This window comes from Tetrao urogallus (assembly GCF_951394365.1).
Source record: "Tetrao urogallus genome assembly, chromosome: 4".
Lineage (NCBI taxonomy): Eukaryota > Metazoa > Chordata > Aves > Galliformes > Phasianidae > Tetrao > Tetrao urogallus.
The window spans coordinates 69,933,314-69,949,031 of NC_136817.1; the positions used below are offsets into that span (position 1 = coordinate 69,933,314).

The 15,718-nt window shown below is 47.6% G+C and overlaps 1 protein-coding gene across 1 annotated transcript in view; it reads left to right on the forward strand.

Annotated features, from left to right (window-relative positions):
• The window catches only part of EXOC6B (exocyst complex component 6B), a gene marked incomplete at both ends in the record, with an annotated part of 241,370 nt that overhangs the window by 66,412 nt on the left and 159,240 nt on the right, over window positions 1-15,718 (forward strand).

A 15,718-nucleotide genomic window follows, 5' to 3' on the forward strand; every position in this document is an offset into this window, starting at 1 on the left:
AACAAGGGCATAATTAGCTAATTAACCTCAGGCCATGTTATACACATGTGTCACACCACTGGGAAATAGAAGGCACTCTCTGCAGAAGCGCTGCTTGCAGGAGAAGCAGCTCTCTGCTCCCTGCTGTGGGCAGCCTGGCAGCAATAAGGTGTCGGGATGCACGTGATAAGCTCACCACCAAGTGTTTCCAAGCACTTCTTCTGATGGCTTTTGCTTTTTCTGTCCTCATGTGGTCTTGTGTGACCTCCCTTTCCGATGCCACAGCTTCTCCCTAGCAACTGCAGCTGCTGCACATCCTCCTCTGATAGCAGTTCGTAGGACCATGGAATGGCCTGAGTTGAGAAGGACCACAATGGTTTCACCTGGTTTCAACCCCCTGCTATGTGCAGGGTCACCAACCAGCAGCCCAGGCTGCCCAGAGCCACATCCAGCCTGGCCTTGAATGCCTCCAGTTTTGAGGCACCCACAACCTCTCTGGGTAACCTGAACCTGTTTTTGCCCACGGGCCACCTTTGTGTTGGTGCTGCCACCTGGTTTTGATTTGAAAACTGATTGTTTTAAAGAGTGGTGTTAAGGTGTTTGAATGCAGAGCATTTTTTGGGGATCCCATAGAAAGGCCTCGTTTGCCTTTCCTCCCAAAAAGGTGTAAATGGGAATGTAGGGTTGTGTTAGCAGCAGCCACTTCTGCAGTGCTTTGTGCCTAATTCAGTGCTTTGTCTCCCAGTAAAATTAATTTTATTCAGTCTTACAGATTTGAAACCAAGGGTTGAGTCTGTGCTTAAGCTACAATTTCATCGTGATCCCAGAGATTTCTTCTCTGGGAAGCCTGATATTTGCAGCATTTCTTGCAGGGAGCAATGGCATTAACCCTGCAGCATGGAACGTAGGGTGATCTTGGAGAAGCCTGCTTTCATCCCATGCCTTTGGTGATTTCATAGAGTCGTTAAGGTTGGGAAGGATCACCAACCCATCCCACTGCCTGTGTCCCTCAGTGCCACATCCCCATGGTTCCTGACCACCCCCAGGGATGGCTCAGGTTCACTCCCTATGCAGCCCATTCTGTTGCATTTAGGTTTCCCTTAGAGCTGCCCATCGTGCTGGTGCCTTGCAAGATGCTAGACCTGCAGGCTGCTGCCTCTGTGTATTGGAACCTCAAGAGCAGCACAAGCTGTACAGAACAGCTAGCTGCTATTCTGAACGTAAGACCTGTCTGATTTCTGAAAAGGAGTCACCATTGTCCAAAAATCCAATGAGTGTCTGAATCATGCAGAATAAACTGGAAATGGTTCAGCTGAACAAATAACACTTCTATATAAAATGGAGTGCAATAACTTGCAGAGGATTGGAAAAACATGTCAGTTACCAAGAAAAATACTATTGCATCCATATTAATTTTTCATTTTCGGTTAAAAGAGGAACTGTAAGCCACTCTTAAACTGCATTTCAAAATGTTATATTCTTTTTAATGTCCTGATACAGCAAACCGTGGCTATTTAGGAAAGTGCTTCAGCATGCTTAAGTCACCTTTGGAGGAAATCAGGCACATGCTTAAAGCTGAGCTCGCTCCGAAGCACGTTGCTGATTCCCAGCTTCAGCATCCCAACTTACTGAGGTTTGCTGGAGAACAGCTTGGATTGAAGTTTTGTTTTGGGCAACAGCAAGAGCAGCAGAAATATTTCCACAGCGTTCTTAAAATATGGAGGGATATTGTTTTATAGAGAAACTTTTATTACGTTGTCTGCAGCCTGAGAAAGTCCAGAGCAGTGAAATCACAAGTGAGCCGTATTGATGCAGCTCACCAGCAGATTTTTATAATTCTTTGTGTCACTCTGCATGGAATATATAGAGTGCATGCAGTGTGATTTTAAAAACGAGGTCCCTTGCAGCTTTAAATAATTGTTTGAAATTGAACAAAATAGAGCATCTTTCTTCCATCTTCTCCAATGCGTGCTGGCGGTGGCTCTCCCCAGGAATGCAGCAGGAAGGGGGCATTGCAAGCAGTGGGGCTCTCGTACTGCCCTTCTTACCCGAAATTGAAGTGTTTGAGTTAGTCTCGTGTGTTCCATGTTTACAGGGCTTTAATTTGTGCTGTCAGAAGGAGTGAGGAGCTCTGAGGGAGGAGCTGGGAGCAGCGAGAGCCTCGAGGTCCTTCAGGAAGACTGGAGCGTTTAGTGAGCTGTTGGGTAGCTGTGAGAGGAAAGGAAATCCGAGTTTTGCTATTTGGGGAGGTGCTGAGTGTGGCGCAGAGCAGCTGAGCACTCATACACTTCTCAGGGCTGTGCCTCTCTGCAGAGCATCTCTCCAGATTGCACATGAGCTGTCTGTGCATTCCTGTTTCTCTATGCAGGGTGCAACCAGCCCAGGGAAAGACCTTTTCCAGGCAGTTCTGAGGCCTACGGTTGTCTGCATCTGATGCCTTGTCCATTAATCATTGTCCCGTGGAATGCATGAGCTGAGATCCTGCTTCATTGTGCCATAACAGGGATGTTTACCAAACCCAAATGTCAGGCTTTTGCTCACTGTTTCCAGTCTGTGCCGCCTCTGGCTGTGACGTGACAACACAGACAGTAGCCTTGATGCGAAAGAGCAGCAAAGGTGTTCAGCAGATTTTTGGCTCTCTGCTTCTTTGGAGGCTGCCTGGCTGTCATTCTTGAGTCAAAAGGTTTGTGGGTTTTGTTTTGCCTTTTTTTAGCTGGTTAGTCCATTCCAGACATTTGTCTAAACTCGGTGTGACGTTTGCTACTGCTAGCAAATGTTCCTCCCCTGTTCCCCTTTGCTCAGGAGTTCAGTATTCAGATGGGATGGCTGCATTCTTCTTGCCCTTCACCCAGACAGTGCGTAGGCAGCTGTGTGCTGTACTTCCCTTCATGTGACAGTTGATGCAGTGTTCCTGATCCTGAGGCAAAGTGTCCTCTGTCACTTCAAGCATCTCTGCCCTGCAAGCTTAGCTAACAGGAGTGGAGTGCAGCAGAGCTGCTCCTTGAACGCCCAACCTGAACTCAGCAGGCTCGAAAGGTGGGCCTGGGTGAACCTAATGAGGTTCAACACAGCAAAGTGCAAGGTTTGGCACTTGGGCCTGAGGAATCCCAGGCATTTACACAGACTGGAAGGAGCTCCTTGAGAGCAGCTCTGCACAGAAGGACCTGGGGGTCTTGATGGATGAAAAGCTTAACATGAGCCAGCAGTGTGCTCTTGCAGGAAAGCAAATGGGATCCTGGGCTCCATCAGAAGAGGGGTGGCCAGCAGGGACAGGGAGGTGATTGTCCCTCTCTGCTTTGCTCTTGGGAGGCCCCATCTGGAGTACTGCATCCAGGTCAGGAGCCCCCAGTACAAGGAAGACAGGGAGCTGTGGGAGAGGGTCCAGAGGAGCCACAAAGATGAGCAGAGGGCTGCAGCACCTCCCCTATGAAGACAGGCTGAGGGAGCTGGGCTTGTTCAGCATGGAGAAAAGAAGGCTGTGGGGTGACCTCATTGCAGCCTTCAGTACCTAAAGGGAACCTACAAACAGGAGGGGAGCCATCCCTGTGAAAGGGTAGATAACAGCAGGACAAGGGGAAATGGTTTGAAGTTGAAGGAGGGAAGACTTAGGTTGGATGTGAGGGGGAAGTTCTTGACAGAGAGAGTGGTGAGGTGCTGGAACAGCTGCCCAGAGAGGCTGTGGATGCCCCGTCCATCCCTGGAGGTGTTGAAGGCCAGGTTGTTTGGGGCCCTGGGCAGCCTGGTCTTGTATGAAATGTGGAGGTTGGTGGCCCTGTGTGTGGCAGGGGGTTGGAGCTTGGTGATCCTTGAGTTCCCTTCCAACCCAAGGCACTCTGTAACCTAGAAGCATCCCTAAAAGGTGCACAGAACCAGTAAAGACCTTTAGGATCACCAAATCCAACCCCAATCCATCCCCACCACGTCCCTCAGTGCCACATCTCCCATTTGTGCGTGCTGGGGAAGCTCTCTGCCAACGTTCTGCTCGTGGTTCTGGAGCCGCAAAGCTCTCATGAGAAGCAGTTTATGGGACTGCAGAGATGAGAAATCTGCCGCCCAGTATATGCATCAGCTTGCAATAAATTTTTATTGCTTCTCCTATTTCTCACTTCTGAAGCTGGGAATGAATACAACTTGATATAAATAATGTTCCTAAAGGAGACTTCCTACTTTTCTATTTATAGATGTCTCTTTCTTCATGCATATGGATAGCAGCTTCATTTCCTCATCTTCAGCAGCTTCTGTTTGATCTCATGGGTGCTCCTTCTGCATCTTCGAGGAATATGGTTCAGTAATTTATCCCTCCAAGAGTCTGAACAGAGAGTTGAAAGCGATTTTGGGAGTACTTTGGGTTCATTTGTATGGGATGTTGGGGAAGTTCACCTCTAGATCTGCATGGAGGATCAGTGCTACCTGGTTTTGTGTTCGTAGGATGTTAAAAACCAGAAGGCTGGTTGTGGAAGGCTAAGAATGATTCTTTTTATATGGGAGCCAATTGAGATTGTTGGCATTTGGCTTTAAGGCTTCTGTGTGCTACGCTTTGAGACTAATTTGGGGATTCCTGTTATCTTCAGGGCGCTTCACCTCTTGATATCCATCCGTATGGCTTGAGGTTCTGTTGAACCTGCAGTGCCCCACTGGTGTCCTTGGGAAGGTGTGTGAAATGTTTCCCTACCCTGTGACTGCTATCATCACCTCCCAGGCATTAAAATTTCCCCATGCATCCCAGCTGTAACTGGTCTGAACTCTTGCAGGAGGCAGTGCTTGGCTCCCCGTGGTAGGAGAGGTCTCCTGATGGCTGCTGGGTCCGTTTTGGAGTGCTGTTAATACCGTGTCAGCTGCTCTGTAGGGTGGGCTTTCAGAATATATTTGGGAAATGGTTCTTCTGTTGAAATAGCAACAGACTGGGAGCACTGAAGGGCTCAGAGGGAGGGACCAGCTCTCCATATGCAACCACCCAGCAAAGTCCTGTGTGTTCTTCTCAGTCTGATTACGAAATGACCCCCGATGTGGTTAATTCCTTTATTCAAGCCAAAGCCTTTTCTGTATCTCAGTGCCTGGGGAAAAGTGCTTGCTGTGGACTATCTTTGGACTCCTGTATTAAAAGTTCTGCAAATCTCATCATCTGGACACAGTGAAAAAGCTGCATGTCTGACTTCTTCAGATCTCTTCAGATAAGTGATACAAGCGGTGGCAAAAGCTGTTCTTGCATAGGTCAGAAATGACCCTTGGGGGTTGGTTTCTTCCAGGTTTTACGCAGGATGAGCTCCAGCAGGAGGCATTGGGGTTCAAACCCCTTGGGGTTTGGTTTCTCATTAAGGCGTTCCTTATTGTGGAGGAATAGGTTACAACATTTCTTCTGCTGGGAAGAAGTTGGTTTGCTGTAGTTCAGCCTAAGGAAGGCATGTAATTTCTTTCAGTGGCAGTGATGCATGAGTTTGAGTTGGTCTTCAGGCTGCCGATGAGATGAGTTGAAGTTCTGCCTTCATTAATAAAAGCTGTGTTTTGGGGGCTGGAGCTTTGCTGAGAGATACAGTGGTCTTTGGAGGGTGGAAATGTATCTTTATGTGGCTCCATGTCAGCTCGTTTGCTTTGGTAACTTCAAGTTTTCCTTCGAGATACAGTACGTCTCTGAGAAAGGGCACAAAACGGTTTGATCTAAAATTGCAACATTTTGCTGAGCCTAATTAAACAAACTCATGATTATTACGTAAAACCCCATCCCAGGCCTTCAAACAGCTTTTCAAATGCCAGCACTGCTTTAGAGCCGTGCCTAATCGCCCCTTGGACGCAGCAGCAAGCGATGGGCGTCGAAAAGCGACGGCTCGGCGAGGGGATCCAGCGACCACAAGTGTTGAAATCTGCAGGGACCACGGGGAGGGCTTTGATCAGAGCACAGCTTGGGTCGTGACCAAGAGCACTGAGCTAGAAGCAGCGAAGGAGGGTTTTGGAGAGGCTTCAGAGGTTCCAGCAGCAGTGTGGCAGCCTGTAATCTCCGTAGAAGACTGGCTCGGTGTAATTAACAACATAGCAGTGTAATCTGCGTTGAGACAATCCCTTCCTTCTCCTCCTGAGACCCTCTGGACTCTTTCTGTCCTTTACTCAGCGTCGTTTCTTCCAAACTGTTGAGCAAGAGGAGGAAGAGGGCGAGATGCAGCTGTTGGGACGTGGAAGGAATTTTGAGCTCTCCAAATGGAAGACATTGACACATGCCTTGATTTGCCACAGTGGACGGTGTGGAAATGGAAACGCAGAACTTAGAGGGGGTGAAATAAGTCATGGTCCTGTGCTTGTTGGGATGCTGATGAAACAATGGTTTTCTTTTTGGTTCTGGGCTAGGATGTGTGAAGGTGGAAATGCAGCCAGGATTGGGGCACCCTGCAAGGAGAGAAGCCAAAGCAGGAGGTGGAAAAGCACCCTGTGCTGAGTGTGCCCTCTAGAAAGAGAGGCTCTGACTGCCACAAATGGGAGCAGTCCTGCTGGGTTGCCCTGGGCACAGCGTTGGGTGAATTTTCCCCCAGTGGTTCTTTGCAGCTGTGTGTTGCAAGATTCCCTCGTGTCCTCATCTGAGAATTATTTCCGTGCCAGCAAGCTTTGCTGACTGTTGTGCTGTGCCCACCGGTTCCAGAGATGCAATCAGTGCATTATTCACGTGAGCTTCCTGCACTGCTGCAGAGAGGCACATTTAATTAATACCAAAGCAATTATCTTCACACTGAAGCCAGTCAAGTTTGGAACAATAATGTTTTCCCGGTTGCTGTGTGGCAGACAGATGGTGATGCAGACTGTTACTGAGGTCTTGGCTTGCCACACCTGGAGTTGCTGGCTGACAATCAGTATGTTTTTCCCATTTGGAGGTCTGGATTTCAGCGTTCTGGGAATTAGGCCCACAGGGATGTCCAGTGGATGTTTCAGTTTGAATAGAAGAGGGGTTTTTTTTGTTCCTGCGAGGAAATATTTCTTACTGTTGCCAAATACCAGGATGCAGATAAAAGTGTATGTGCTACGGGGTCAGTCTGGCAACAGACAGAAAGCTAAACTGGGGAGGAAGCTTTCCAGAATCTAATGGAGATGATTTGGTAAAACATGCTGTGTTGGTGACCTTGCTGCTGTCCTCGACAAATTGCTGCTTCTTTTGGCCACCTCATGCCATGCCCAAGCTGATGGCTTTGTAAAATCATGGAGTGGTTGGGTTGAAAGGGATCTCGAAGCCCATCCATCCCCACATGTTGCTATGGGCTGGTTGCCCCTCACCAGCTCAAACTGCTCAGGGCCCCATCCACGGCCATGGATGCTCCATCCCTGTTGGTGCTCAGAACTTTTTTGGCCGGGTAGAGCTCCTGAGGCTCTGTGTTGGCCAAAACCAGAAGTAATGAGCTGCAAATGGGGAATGAGGGCTTGTCCTGCCAACATCCCTTGTTCTGTGTGTACATTGCAGCTCACACATTAAGCCTTTCTCCGGGTTGGCGTGTTGACTCTTGGTGAGGGATGGCTTGTGTGGACCTAATGCTGTGGTGTTGCATCTGCAAATGGCAGATGTTGTTGGAGCAAATCCATGGAGGTTGTTGTAAATGGAAAATCCAAAGGAAACTCATCCAGCACCAGAGTTAGCTCAAAGGTGATGAATACTGGCACAGCGCAGAGCCAGAGTTAACTGTGGTGATTGGTGAATGCTGAATGTGAAGTCTCTGTGGTGGAGAGGTGGGGAGAGAACCAAACTGTTCTTTCAGAACAACCAGGAGAATCCAGACAGCAGGGATCCATGGGTCAGTGCTGGTGGTCGTGTGGGACCTTGATTCAGAGCTCCAACAAGGGGAACTGAGCAGGAATGGATGCACGTCTTCACCTCCAGCAGATCAGTGCCGTAGGTAGGTCAGTGAGTAGCATGGGTGAATCCTCGTGTCCGTATTGGTGTCTGGTCTATTTTAAGTGTACTGCTAATGGTTATGGAGGACCTGCAGAACCCCTCTGCCACCCACCTGGGAGCTCCGAGGCAGCTGCCTGGTGGTGGTGACCCACTGCTGTTTGTCCCATGTGGGACAAACGTAAAAGCAATGGAAAATACCCAATTTTCAGCTTAAATTCCCTGGGGGTGTTCAAGGAAAGGCTGGATGTTGTGTTGAGGGACATGGTTTAGTGGGATCTATTGGGAATAGATGAACGGTTGGACTGGATGATCTTTTAGGTCTTTTCCAACCTTGGTGATTCTATGATTCTATGATAAATGAGAGCGAAGGACGGTTTTGTTTTTAGACTTTGTTTTGTTTTGTCTTTCTCCTCCTTTCCTCTTCCCATGAAGTCAGATTTTAATGTAGGACTTCAACGAGAGCCGGAATTGAGGTATTAAAGAGGTAGCCTTCCATAATCCAAAGTATTTTTTCCATTTGTTAGAATAACCCCCCAGTTTTGGATGGGCCCCCCATTCTGAGGTGGGTGAGGATTTGGAATAACCCATCACGGCCACTTACAGAGTTTCTTGTGGTTGTAAGCAGCTGGTCACGATGTCAGATCCTTTCCTGGCTGTTATCAAATACTTTTCTTCCCATTTGTGTTCTTTAGAATGGTTGGATGACAGCAAAATGGGACCTGCTCTAGCATCTGGAGACCATAATCTGTGTGGAAGTCCTAAAAGGTGCAGAGTCTGGAAAATTTCTTCTTGTGAACAGTGACAATGCATTGGCACAGGCTGCGCAGGGAGTGATGGAGACACCATCTCTGCAGGAGTTCAAGAACTGTGGAGATGTGGCACTGAGGGATGTGGTCAGTGGGGATGAGTTGGGCTTTGGGATCCCAGAGGTCTTTTCCAACCTTAAACATTCTGTGATGCGACTTGTGCACGACCGCTGGGATCCTTGCCTAAGTTGCATGTGAATTAATGCCTCAGTGAATTATCTCTGTGATGTGCAGTCATAGAATCAGAGTGGTTGGCTTGGAAGGGACTTTACAGCCCCCCCAGCCCCAACCCCTGCTCTGGTTGCCCTCCACCAGCTCAGGCTGCCCAGGGCCCCATCCAACCTGACCTTGAGCACCTCCAGGAATGGGGCACCCAAAGGTGTTGGTTGACCGTTCACTGACCAAAATATTTGGTGGCACGTGGAGATGCCTCTTTTCATTGGCTTTCCAACATCTTGGAAATGGAGCTAAAATGAAAACACGTTTGTTTTCGGTTTTTGCAATTGACTTCGACATCCCGAAGACCTGAAGGAGCTCCGATGGCCTCGATGTTAGGGTGGGCCCTCATTTTTGTGGTGTCTCACTTCATTTCTGCACAATAAGTCAGTTTTCAACCCTTGGGCTGCATGGTGCAGGTTTCCAGGGTCAAGTTTTGTGCTCAGCGGGTTTGTTGCAGAGATGAAAGAACCCCTTGCAGAGAGGTAAGCTCACTCCAGAGAGCCCCGTGCTTCATATTTGCTTTCTAGTGCTGTTACTAAAGGTTATATTTATTGGCTGTGAGGCTGAAGCTACTGATGTCAGTGTAGCCCAGTGAGCGGGGAATGAGGATAATTACCAGGAAACTATTATGTGGCCTTGAGCAAAACTGCTCGCCGGTCTTGGCTGCTTGCGCTGCTAATCTCACAAGGAGACCTCATTCCTCACCGTGTCTGAAAGGGGGAAATTGCAGATTAAGTGTTTTCCCGTGTGGAGCTGGGCACTGTGTGTCAGAGGGAGCGCTGGAGCTGCACGTGGCTCAGTCTGTCTCTCCCCCTCCTCCTGCTCTGCTTCCCCCTGTGCTGTTTTCCAGGTGTGATGAAGATGCCTTCGGCCTCCCCTTGCTCCGTCCGTGGCGGTGTGATGGTCAGTGTGGAATTCTATGTGGGGCAATGAGGAGGTGATGGGTTGGGGTCCTGGGGAACCGTGAGCCCCACCAGCAAGCAGTGAGCTTGGCAGAGTTCTTCAAGGCACTGAATGAGGTATTGGAGTGTGCTGCTGGTGCTTGGTGCTTCCAGTGCCCTGGAAGAGCCAGAAGAGTTAAAAACCCACAAACAGAAAGAAACAAAGATCTGTTTATGGGGTCTGTTTTAGGTGGACATGAGTTCTTTCAAAGGGCAAAGTTCTTGTATTTGTTGGCTTCCTTTCCTTGTTATCTGCAGCTGCACATCTTATCTGGTAGGTGCTTCTCATCTTGTATGACTTTATTTTTAGCTGCGGTCGCCAGACTGTTTTATTGCCTATTTGCATGTTGTCATCTCGTCTTGCTGTTCTTTCACAACATTTAGGAGGATTTCTGTCTCATTTATTGCGAGGAAGAGTTCTTGAGGTGCACTGAGTGCAAGATTCAACCCTCTTCTAGGACAGCCCTGAAAAATAAAACAGCTGCACCACTCCCATCGCAACACCCAAACCCCTTTGACTGAGACATCTTCCTGCATTGCCATGATTAGAAATTATGGTCTGCTTCAGAGAATGGGGCTGGGGTGGAGACATGGCTTGAGGGGGCTCATAGAGCATTTGGCCTGATATTGCTCCTGGTTTTGTTGCACAAAGATGGCACAACTTGAACCTTCTTAGGAAACAGGATTTACAATAAGATGCTCAGGGAACTTAATATGTTTAATTTGTCAGAGGAGAGGACTGCAACTTCTCTGTTAGAAAAGATGGATAGGAGCTACTGATTTAGTCCAGGCAACCAAAGGCTTGATGAGGTGCAGAGGAGAAGATCAGAGCTGGGCAAATGCATGGAAGTTGGGGTATCACAGAATCACAGAATGGCTTGTGTTGGAAGGGACCTCAAGGATCATGAAGCTCCAACCCCCTGCCACACACAGGGCCACCAACCTCTGCATTTCATAGCAGCCCAGGTTGCCCAGGGCCCCAAACAACCTGGCCTTGAACACCTCCAGGGATGGACGGGGCATCCACAGCCTCTCTGGCAGCTGTTCCAGCACCTCACCGCTCTCTCTGTCAAGAACTTCCCCCTCAATCCAACCTCAGTCTTCCCTCCCTCAACTTCAAACCATTTCCCCTTGTCCTGCTGGTATCTATGCTTTCCAAGAGTTGACTCCCCTCCTGTCTGTAGGCTCCCTTTATGCATTTTATTTTATGCATTTAAATTGCAGGCTGCACTGAGGTCACCCCGCAGCCTTTTCTCCATGCTGAACAAGCGCAGCTCCCTCAGCCTGTCTTCATTGGGGAGGTGCTTCTGCCCTCTGAACATCTTTGTAAGGTAGTGAGCTGCTGGAGCACCAGGCTTTGTGGTGGACGTTGCATCATCCCAGGGAAACCTGGAACATCACAATGACTTCTGAAAGTTCTCAGCTCCAGTTCAACCACAACTGCTGACCTTGAAGTAGGCACTAATTAGCAGACGACTCCTCGTCTGTGTTTTTCAAGGTGCCGGACTATGGGATTGCTGGGATCTCTGTAGGAATAACAGATTCATGCCTCGTGTTTTCCTTTTTGTGGCAAAGACCAAATTAAAAAAAAAAAAAAAAAAGGAAGAGTTTAAAGGGAAAATAAGTTGAGCACAGCTCGGGGAGCCAAGGACTTTGGTGTTCTGATTTCAGTGCGATAATGCTCGTTGTGTGGCCGGGGCAGGTTATTAATCCTTGCCTGGCCGTACCGCTTTGTCCCATCCAGATAACTTCACTCATCTAATGGGCTGACCTGGTTTTAACATGCTGTTAACGCAAGCACGTAGTAATTAGAAGCTTTTAACGGCTATTTTGTTTATGACAGAGGAGAATATTTGTATTTAGAAGAGATGCCCAGTTTCCAGACCTACCTAGCTTAACTCCTGGGAGATGTTTTGCCTCTTCAAAAGAGGATTTTTCTTGACTTGAGGCCACCGCTGTGGTACTCGATCCCGCCAAGTTCAATGTTCTGCTGGATAGAATAAAATGTGTTTATGGATTTTGATGGAACTTGGAAATTCTTGGGTTGTTGAACTCGCTGTGTTACGGGAAAATGAATCAGGTTCTGACTCATGGAGGAGAACTGACCTTGGGGCGGAGGGGAGCGGTTTGGGTTACTGGGAAAGTGTTTCTTTCCCTGGGACATACAGCTCTTCCTTCCGAGATGTTATCATTGTTTGGTATCCAGTGGTGTAAGAAAGGTAAAGAGGTGATCTCTGTGTCCTTCTCCTTATTACTACATACATACAATTTGTTTTACTCCCTGAACCAGCCTCTAGGCTTCAGTCTCGGCTGCTGGTTGAGTCCGCAGCGAAGATTGAGCTTTAAGGACGTCGGTTTCAATTCTCGTTTGAAAGAAACTTTTCCTACAGGTTGCATTTTATATTTAAGCGTTCAGGAAATCTGAAAGGTCAACAAAATAAACCCAGGCAGTGCCCAGTGGGTGCCGGCCCTCTCCAGATAGGTTTGCTTCAAGGTGGAGAAACAAGCTAAGGTGTAATGCTGTTAATTTTCTCATCCCATGAGCTCTCAGAACGTGGCAATTTCTACAGTGCTAATTGAATGTTCTAAACGCAGCTCTTAAGGAGAAACCCCTTCCTTGTTCCTTCTCTATTTTTGGTGTGCCTTGTTCACCTCTGTAATTTGTAGGGATGTGCTCAGGGATCCCCGCATCCCCATTCTGTCCCTTCCTGTCGGGTCGTGCTGTGCTCTCTTGGTGACTTTGCAGAGCACAAGGCTACACATTCCTCAGCTGTTGCTGTTCTTTTGGGATATTTCACCTTTCTGTACTCTCCCAGCTCCTAGATCTTTCCTGAGTGTGTCCTCCTGTTTAATCCTTGGCGGTTTGTCACCTGGGGATGCTGTTTCCCACTCAAGTCCATAGCCTTGAGTTGTGTGAATGCTTTGATTTGGTGCCCCTGGATTGCTTCGGTGCCTCTTCTACTCTTCAGGGCTTTTGGTTTCCTGTCTGCTCGCTCCGTCTTTTGTGCTTTGTTGTTGTTTCCTCTCTTTTAATGTTTGTTCCCTTCATTTCCTAAGGATTGCAGATACAATCAGTGGAAAATAATTGCCAGGATATTCTTCAGTCTTCTGCTCTCTCCAAATATTAAGGTACTTTGTACTTGATATGTCTGTCCTTTGATAATAACATGCAACCTAATTTCTTGCCTTCCTCGGGCTCTCTTTGAAATACTGACTTGGATTCTGTGGCACTAACCTACGAATAGGAATCCATAGGCTCAGCACTTACAGCCTGCTAACCAGTGCTGCAATAGAAGAAATCAATCAAGTTTCCCCCATGGAAAAACTCCAAACTTTCCAATCTGATCATCTGCTGTAGTATGGTCCGACCAATTCTTCATTGGCCTTCTTGGATTCAGGCACTACAACCAAACTTGGTCTATTAGGAGAAGTTATGGCAGCACTTCCAGCTTATACTCTGAATTTTGCTCTCAGCTGAGATAGAAATGGTTCAGTTGTTCTGCATGCCCTTGGTTGTGATTGCTTAACACTGCACAACTGAGATACCAGTGAGAAAATTTTCTTCCAGTTGTGCATTTTACAAGGGAGAAAGAAACCAAACCTACCTCTTTCTTGTGCTTGAGGAACAATTCCCTGAAATATTTTACTCTTCATATACTTGAAAAAAGAAACTGCAGATAATATAACATGTAGATGGGCTTGGGGTTGGGAGGTGCACTTAACCACGTCCTAGCCAACGGGTAGCTTGTACACTGGCACTGCAACAAGTTGCCCAAAGAAATTTTGGAGGCTCCATTCCCATTCAAGGCCAGGCTGGATAGGGCAGCCTGATCTAGTGGCTGGCATCCCTGCCCATGGCAGAGGGGTTGGAGCACGGTGATCTTTAGGTCCCTTCCATCCTAAGCCATTCTATGACGCTGAATTCCAACTGACCGTTGATTTCTTCATTGCCTCTTGCTTCCCTTATCACTTAACTGTGCATCCTAACACCAGATTCTTGTCTGTTGGCCTCAGTTTTTTCTCCTTATTCCATTTGTCATGTTCCTATGTTTATAGCTTCCCTGACTTCCGTCCGACCAGGTTGCCTTTTAACTTGCACGGCTGTCTTTTTCCACTGTGGCTTTTTGAGCATCCACTTAAAATGTTCTTGAACAATTTTCAATTAGTCTTCATGTTGTTCTGATTACAATCTTTTTTCCCAACTGATTCGGCTCATAATTGCTTTCAGATTGGTGAAACCAGTCCTTTTAAAAAGTGTACATGTGTCTATGTGTACACACGCGTACGTGTGTTCAGTTGGTGGGGCTCATGTATTTTATTCCTAATATTGATGTCTTTTTGGTTGCATATGAATATGTGACACAGACAGGTTGTGGATGCTCTGTTCATCCCTGGAGGTGTTCAAGGCCAGGTTGGATGGGGCCCTGGGCAGCCTGGGCTGCTGTGAAATGTGGAGGTTGGTGGCCCTGCGTGTGGTGGGGGGTTGGAGCTTCATGATCCTTGAGGTCCCTTCCAACCCTGGCCATTCTATGATGGTATGATGCTGTGCTGGGGTAGAATCTGTCATGATGGGAAGAGTGGTACAGAGGACCAAGTCCAAGAATAACGCATGGCAGGAGGGCAAGTGGGGCTCCCAAGAGCCTCTTCCAGCAGCACAGCCTGGAGGAGACATCCCGTACCGAGCGGCTTTCCAGAACCTTCATGGTGGATAACTCTTGGTTTGGATGAAGCCCGCACCATGGGACGTGCTGAGAAGCTCTGATGGGAGGGATGTCCCACGTTACCCCTCCAATGACCTTCTTGAGTTGGATTGGAACGATCAGCGCTGCAAATGTAAATGATCAGCAGCCGGGCTCCAGCTGCAGCTGGTTAATTACCCGTTCACACAATGTGTTGTGAAGGGTCATCTGTTTCCAGTTTCATCGTAAACAGAAGTAAATGTTGAGAACATATTTTTCTACATCCAGTTTCACTTGTTGTGGATGCTTGAAATAGTTTGCAACCCACATCTTTTGGGTTTCGAGAAGGGCTTTTGGCCAGAGAGCCCCGCGACCATTGGAGATTTTTTGTTGAGAAGTGCCCTGGAGGTTGCATTGTAGGGACTTTCCTTATGCAAAACATAAAAGTGCTGGGTTTTTTTGTTGTTGTTGTTTTGTTTTTTTTCAAATGGTAACCATCTTTTTCATTAAAATCAGTTGGAGTCTCAATAAACAATTGACTCCGAAAATTTTCCAAATCTTTGCTGCAGCGCTGTTTCTATTTTTAATTATTTTTTTTTTAAAAAGCGGGTTTGTCTGAAAATCACGGCTCAGCTCTCAATTTAAAGAAGCGATCTGGTAAATGGGAAGAAAGGCACGAGCCTATAGCTCTTAATTACGACATAATTAGAACCTACTGGAGATTTCCATGTTAGAATGCTTCTGGAGGGCTGAGGAAGGGATCCTTATCACAGGGGCTGCTTTTTGTCGCCAGCTCTCCTCAAAGCCCTATCAAGCGTGTTTGTACATTTGTTTTGTATAAATTGAGAGCTGTGTACGTTGCAGAGATGCCCAAAACTCTGTTAATAGCTGTGAGGCACCGAGATGGCTTGGGAATGGCTTCAAGCTGTTGAGGAGCCAGAGGAGATTTAGGCTGGACGTTAGGAAATACTACTTTTCTGAAGGAGTGGTCAGGCAATGGAATGGGCTGCCCAGGGAGGTGGTGGAGTCACCTGGAGGTGTTCAAGGAATGTTTGGATTTTGTGTTGAGGGACGTGGTTTAGTGAGAACTAGTGGTGATAGGTTGGACTGGATGATCTTTTAGGTCTTTTCCAACCTTGGTGATTCTGAGATGCCTGGATGCTGGACATCAAGGCACAGTGTCAACCTTGCAACAGCCGTGGTGTTGCCATTTTGGTCCTTTTTCAGTGC